Here is a 6,996-nt window from a genome sequence, read left to right on the forward strand (position 1 = left end):
TCATTTGTTCTCTTGAATGGATCGATTCCCCCACTTTATAGCCTCTAATCTGTGTTTTCTGGGCCAAAAACTGGGTCAAAAACAGCCCAGAAATCACTTCCAGCACGCGGCAAAGTCACGCGTACAAGTCGTCCACGCGTACGCGTTGTCCATGCGTACGCGTGGATTGAATTTTTTTTCTTTTCAAAATAAGATCTTAAAAATAAACTTATTATTTTTCAACCAAGTAGAACATACATGCAAACAATTATTAACATGCAATCTATCCTAACTAACAAAAGAAAAACTAAAAATATTGGTGTTAAAAGAGAAAAGTTACCTCTGAAAGTCAGGTATTGACCGACCTCCCCACACTTAAAGCTTGGCACCATCCTCGGTGCCATCAATCAGGAACAAAGGGGGGCTGGTAGCAGTGTCTCCACAATCGGGGCTGTCATGGCTCCCGATGCTGGTAGGTAAGGTGGAGTTCGGAGTGTCCTTTGGTCTTCCTCAGGTGGGTGGTTGCCAACAATCAGCTCCTTGAGGTATGTAAATCGGCGCTTGTTACGGCGCTCCATTCGCTTCGCCTGTCGGTCCAGCCGGTCCAACCTCTGAAGTATCTGAGGGAGCAGCTGATTTGTTGAAGGTGCTTGTGCTTTTTGTTCTTTTCTTTGCTGGTGATTTGTTAGAGGCTCTCTCTGTACCCTTCCTGGTGGCCATCCTAAAAAGGGAGAAGAGAAAGGGGCATGAATTCAAAGGGATAGAGCAAGGAAGAGGGCAGTACGAGTGATAATCATGCCAAGGTAAAGAAGAATGTCGTTAACACATGGTCGCGACTCCATGCAATTAGGACATCAATGGAAATATAGCATGATAAATTGAGGCAATTAAATGCAAGATGTTTATTGGCATGCTGGCAAAGGCATGAGTAGCATAGATCAAGCATTAAAAGCCAAAATGGATTATCACTCGTAACAAACTAACAATAACGTTTGTATTGACAATCATATTTAATTAATAAAATATTAGAAGGGTTTTGTGAAAAACAGGCATTAGAGTAGAAGGATAGAATAATTAAGAATTCATAATGCTATACGGGTTTTTCACAAACACTTGGTATGCATGTAAAATATGTTAAGGAAAGTAAGAACTCTAACATGCATGCAATCCAAAAATTAATATTAATTGTCAAATCACTCTCTAATATATCCATAAGCACGAGTATAATAATATAAGACCCAAATAAAGCTCCAACACCAATATAAAAATTAATGCATGAAAAAAAAGAAAAGAATAGGAAAGAAACCATAAATAACTAAGCATAAAAGAGAAATTGAAAAGGAAGAATAATAAATAAATGCAGTAATTTAAAAAGAGGAGAAGAGTAGAGGGGGAGAAGAAAAGAAGTAGGAATGAAAAAGAATTAAGGTTGGGGGAGGGAGATTTGAAATCAGGCGGTGTGCTGATTGAATTGTGCGTCGCATGCGACGCGTACGCGTACAGCACGCGTACGCGTGGGTCGCAAAAATTTCATGTGACGCGTACGCGTCAAGCACGCGCACGCGTGATCGCCACATTTTGAAAATGATGCACACGCATCAGGGACGCGTACGCGTGGATAAATTTATGCCTGTAGCACAAGTCCAGCGTGGAGGCAGCACAACTCTCTGTTCAGCACGCTATTGACGCCGATTTTCATCCCCACGCGTACGCGTCGCTGACGCTTATGCATGGGTTGAACTTTTGCAGGGGATGCAGACGCGTGAGGTACACGTACACATGGTGTGGCTTGTGCGCCACGCACCCCTCTCGCGCGTCTCTCGCGTAACTCTCTGTTTAGGTGCGCTTACGCAAACGACGCGCACGCGTCAACCCCCCCTCCCCCTTTTTTAATTTATGTAGAATGCAGTATGCAGCTAATTTATGCAGAGATTATGAATGGATACTGAGAAAAACAAAATAAAGTTAAGAAGAAAACAAAACAAAATAAAACTAAGACTGAAAAAGAACGATCATACCATGATGGTTATCTCCCACCTAAAACTTTTAGTTATTGTCCCTAAGTTGGACATTTGGTGAGCTCCTTGTCATGGTGGCTTGTGCTTGAACTCGTCTTGAAACTTCCACCAATGCTTGGACTTCCAATAAGCTCTATCAATACCAAGTAAATTCCTCAAGCATTGATGGAGTTGATAAACCACTATTTTACGGTTTATCTTATGCTCAATTGAGTGGATTTTATTAATCTTTCATACACTTATCCATACAAAATGCATGGTTTTACAATTTCCTTCTTGATTTTGTGTTATGATTGAAAACATGCTTCGTGCTCTTAAATTTTACTATGTTTAATCCTCTCTTATTACCATTCGATGCCTTGATATGTGTGTTAAGTGATTTCAGGATTTATAGGGCAGGAATGGCTTAGAGGATAGAAAGGAAGCATGCAAAAGTGGAAGGAATACAAGAAGTTGAAGAAATTGCTAAGCTGTCCAGCCTGACCTTTTCGCACTCAAACGGTCATAACCTAAGCTACAGAGGTCCAAATGAGGCAGTTTTAGTTGCGTTGGAAAGCTAACATCTGGGGATTCGAAATGATATATAGTTTGCTATAGTTTCCCTGAATATAGACAATGTAGACGCGTGCATCATGCGCACGCATCGCATCTGCGAAAATCAGTGTGACAGAATTCGCAATCAGCGATTTCTGGGCTGTTTCCGGCCCAGTTCTCGACCCAGAAAACACGGATTAGAGGCTATAAAGTGGGGGAATACATTCATTCATAGAGACAACATTCATATACATAATTTTAGGTTTTTAGAGAGAGGCTCTCTCCTCTCTCTAAGATTTTAGGATTCCTAGTTTTATGCTGTTGAGTTGGATATTACAAGAGTTACTACCTCCATTGAAGTTTTTATCATTCTAGTTTGTTTTCTTTGTCCCTTACTCTTTCATATCCTTAATTTTAATACCTTTTTCATTTAATTTTATTATTTATTTATTGCTTTCAATTTTATTATCATGTCTCTTTTTTATTCCAAACTCCCAATAATAAAGATGATATGCAAGATGGTAGAGTAGACTCCCAACTTGACATGGGGGTTGATTAAGAGGAGACACTTGAGTTGGAAGGCTTAAGTGTTGGTTAAATTGGAAGTTGTTGGCTAGTTCTGTATTTACTAACGCTATACCTTCCCAAGGGAGAAGACTAAGATTTGCAAATAAGAGTTAGCTCAATCACTTGACTTTCCTTTATTAAGTAAGGGTTAACTAAGTGAAAACAACAACCTCTTTATACTACACTTGAGAGAATTCCAACAAGGATAGAACTTCCAATTAATTATTTCCCCAGTCAAGGCTTTTTATTTAAGATAATATAAATCTCATTTAATTTTCATTACTTTAATTTACAATCATATGCTTGTGCCCATTGCCCAAACTCCAAATTTCCCAGAAAACTCATAACCAATAATAAATACACCTCCCTGCAATTCCTTGAGAGACAACCCGAGGTTTAAATACTTCGGTTATAAATTTTATTGGGTTTTGTTACTTGTGACAACCAAAATTTTTGTACGAAAGGATTCTCTGTTGGTTTAGAAACTATACGTACAACGTGATTATTTTTATATAAAATTCTTTACTAGCAAGAATCTTCTCGTTAGGAGTTCTTCACAAGCTTTGAGCTCCCAAAATTGATCCTCATATATTCCCGAATCCCAAATCTTGATTCTACACCCGTCTTCAAGTTGATCATAATGATTCCATTCGGGTGGTAAGCAATCTGAATTCTCACTAAGGCATCCAAACAACTTCCTAGACCCATTCAATTGAGAATTGTGCCAACCCTTGTACTTCAATTTGGAGTATGCAACCATATTGAACCTTGCATGACAACTCCAACCACTAACCATCTTCCTCTTACGCTTAATGCCACAAAGAGCTCTAAGCTGACCATCCGTCTCAAGTAAACCATATTCAAGTGGAAAAGTAAAGGTTAAGGATAAGGATTTTACCCACTTGAATATTGTATTAGATGGTAATGGGTTTGGGAGAGATGTTTCTAATGGTCTTGCAAGCTCAACTCCCCTGTGCTCTTCTTTGCATTCTTCCACCTCCTTGCAAACTTCTTCAATTTCAACCTCTCCCTCTTGGTAGCTTTCTTCCAATTCAATCTCTTCTTCATTACTTACCAATGGCATGGGAGGTTGTGCTTCTTCCTCTTTAATCTCCATCTCTTGATCAACCTCTGTAAAGTCTTCAACCATGATCTGCCTTGGAGGTTGTACACCCTTCTCAACATCAACATTAAACACCTTGGAATGAGGCTCTAGGACTGGACTTTCCAATAGAGGTTCAGCATCTCCTAAGTCTACAACCACTTCTTCCTTTTCAATAATTGCTGCCTTGCCCAGTGGTTTTAGTATAAGATCGTACTCTTCTTTGATGATTTCCTTTCTATGATAACTCTTTTCAACTATTCTTTCATCTTCAAGGGTCTCTCCTACCGCTACCTGTAGGGCCTCCTCTAGCTTCTTATGAAGTATGAATTCGCGAAGACGATCCCTTTTCTCTTGTTCCTTGTCAATAGCATAGCTGGGATCATCTTGCTCTTGGATTGATAGATGTGGGTGCTCTTCCATGGAGGGTGGTAATGGGATGGGAAGATTATTATGTGGTTGAAAAGGAAACGCACTAAAGCTTGAGGGTTGAATATTGGAGGTAGAGGGTTGGTTCATGCGGGATATAAGATTTTGGAGTGTAGAAGTGAGACCAACGATATTAGAGATTAGTGTGTTGTTATCCAATGGAGGTTGGGGTGGATAGGAGGGTTCATTTGTTGGGAGAAAGGGCTCATAATACGGAGGTGGCTCTTCTTGATAAGGATATGGAGATGGTGAATATTGAGGTGGTGGTTCTGGGTGTGGTTCATATGGAGGTGAATGGTGGAAAGGGGCTTGTGAGTGTGGTGGTTCAAAGGTATGTTGGGGAGGTGGTTCATAAGCATATGGTGGGGCTTGTTGGTAACTACAAGGGGGTCCACCATATTCATTATCTTGGTACGCTCCCTGGAATGACTCTTGACCATAGTAGTTTGGTGGAGGTTGGTTGTCACGAAAGGGTCCACCATAACTATTGTCTTGGTATGCATCACAGAATGGTTGTTGGTTATAGCGCATTGGAGGGGGTTGTTGCCAAGAGGGTTGATCAAATCCTTGTGGCTCCTCCCATCTTTGATTCTTCCAACTTTGATGCCTGTTCTCATTATAGCTTCCATTCCTTACAACAACATTAGAACCAAACTTGAAACCAGAGGGGTGAGAATTCTTAGTAGCTAAAGAAAATAAAAGTTAATAAAAATTAATAAAAATAAACTCTTAAAACTAGAAACACTAACAAAGAAACGAAAAAGAAAATATTTACAATAACCAATAATAAGACACACGTTTGCAATTCCCCGACAACGGCGCCATTTTGACGAACGGATTTTCTACTAGTAAAGAATTTTACAAATAATATCTCGTTGAAAGTATAGTTTCTAAACCGACAGATAATTCTTTCGTACAAAAGTTTGGTTGTCACAAGTAACAAACCCCTAATAAAATTGATAACCGAAGTATTTAAACCTCGGGTCGTCTCTCAAGGAATTGCAGGGAAGTATGATTTATTATTGGTTATGGCAGATTATCTTTTGGGGGTTTTTGAATAAGGAACAAAGAAAAGTAAATTGTAAGAATTAAATTAATAACTAATAAAGCTCTTACAAGGTATGAAAACTGGAAATCATATCCTAGTTATCTTTATCAATTGTGATGAGAATTGTTCATTACTCCCACTTAGTTAACCCTTACTAAATAAAGAAAACTCAAGTGAACTAATCAATTTGATTCCTCAAGTCCTAGTCAACACCTAAGGAAAGACTAGTTTTAGAGGGATCCAAATCAACCAGCAAATCCAAATTATCAATCAACAAGGGAGTTTGATAACTCAAGTGTCACCAATTAATCAACCAAAGCCAAAAGGAGAGAAATCTAAATATTGAAAGCATTAATCACATAAATTGAAGAAAGCAACCATAAATCTAAAATACCTCAAATTGCATTAAATAAAGAAATCAAATCTAACATTGGAAAGTTCATAAACCAATTTGGGAAAATAAACAAACTAAAGTAGTAGAATAAATAAAAATAGAAGAGAAACTAAATAAAGGAACATTGAACCTGGAATTGAGAAGAAGTAATCCAAAAACTAAAAGAAATCCTAAATCCTACTCTCTCCAGAAAACTACATCTAAAACCTAAAATCGTGATTATTCAGTTGTTCTCTTGAATGGATCGATTCCCCCACTTTATAGCCTCTAATCTGTGTTTTTTGGGCTGAAAACTGGGTCAAAAACAGCCTAGAAATCACCCCCAGCGATTTGTTATACGTCCAACACACGGCAGAGTCACGCGTACGCGTCGTCCACGCGTACGCGTGGATTGAATTTTCTCCAGGTCACGCGTGCGTGTGATCCACGCGTTCGTGTCATCTATCTTTGGGGAAGATATGACAAATTATATATCATTGCGAAGCCCCGGATGTTAGCTTTCCAACAGAACTAGAACCGCCTCATTTGGACCTTTGTAGCTCAAGTTATGACCATTTGAGTGTGAAGAGGTCAGGCTGGACAGCTTAGCAATTTCTTCAACTTCTTGAATTCCTTCCACTTTTGCATGCTTCCTTCACATCTTTCAAGCTATTCCTGCCCTGTAATCTCTGAAAACACTTAACACACATATCATGGCATCAAATGGTATAAAGGGGAATTAATTTTTGGTAATTTAAAGGCTTGGGAAGCAAGTTTCCAATTATACAACAAAATTAGGAAGGAAAATGTAAAAAACCATGCAATTTATATGAATAAGTGAGTAAATAGTTGATAAAAACCACTCAATTGAGTACAAGATAAACTATAAAATAGTAGTTTATCAACGGCGTCCCAGTCAAATTGGTATGTCTGGTGTTTGAAAGAG

Source organism: Arachis hypogaea, chromosome 11 (genome assembly GCF_003086295.3).
Source record: "Arachis hypogaea cultivar Tifrunner chromosome 11, arahy.Tifrunner.gnm2.J5K5, whole genome shotgun sequence".
NCBI classification, from domain to species: Eukaryota; Viridiplantae; Streptophyta; class Magnoliopsida; order Fabales; family Fabaceae; genus Arachis; species Arachis hypogaea.